This window comes from Limulus polyphemus, unplaced genomic scaffold (genome assembly GCF_000517525.1).
Source record: "Limulus polyphemus unplaced genomic scaffold, Limulus_polyphemus-2.1.2 Scaffold3730, whole genome shotgun sequence".
NCBI lineage: Eukaryota > Metazoa > Arthropoda > Merostomata > Xiphosura > Limulidae > Limulus > Limulus polyphemus.
The window spans coordinates 98,792-99,444 of record NW_013669340.1 but is presented as its reverse complement, the minus strand read 5'-3'; positions in this window follow the sequence as shown (position 1 = coordinate 99,444).

The window sequence follows — 653 nt, the reverse complement described above, 5'->3', positions numbered from 1 at the left end:
CAGTCCACATCTGAAGATACAAGTAAAGCAAGCACACCCCTTTAATATGCAGGATGCAATGGCCAAAACTCTTGAATTCGAATCGTATGTTAAGTCCAGCACAGAGGTACCAAGGTTGGTACAGTCATCAGGCTTCAAGGCCAGAAAAGGTCAGCTTTCAGAGAGGTTTGAGGGACTTTGCTGGCACTGTAACAAACCAGGGCACAAGATAGCTCAATGCAGGCAACTTCAATACAGGGAAGTTACCACGGCAGGAAAGGCTGCTACCCAGAAAGTTTGTTGGAACTGTGGAGAGCAAGGACATATGAGGAGCCAGTGTAAGAAGAATACTACCAATAAGTCAGCTTCGGGAAACCAGTAGTGGTTGGTGTTGAGGGACACCTACCAACCACCACCATGAAAGTCCCAACAGCTAGGTGTAAAATGCCAAGCACACATAGTGTCTTATGTGACAGGAAAGTTGGATGGCCAAAAGTGCAACTTTGTCATAGATTCTGCATCTCAGCAAACCGTTGTGAGTATCAAGATGCTGGATCACAAAGGAGTACCAGAAGCCATACAGAAGCTCTGTGGGGTGACAGGACATTATGCAAGGTTGTGGGGACCAGTGTGGGCAACTATTGAGCTCATGGGTATGAAGGACAGACACAAAG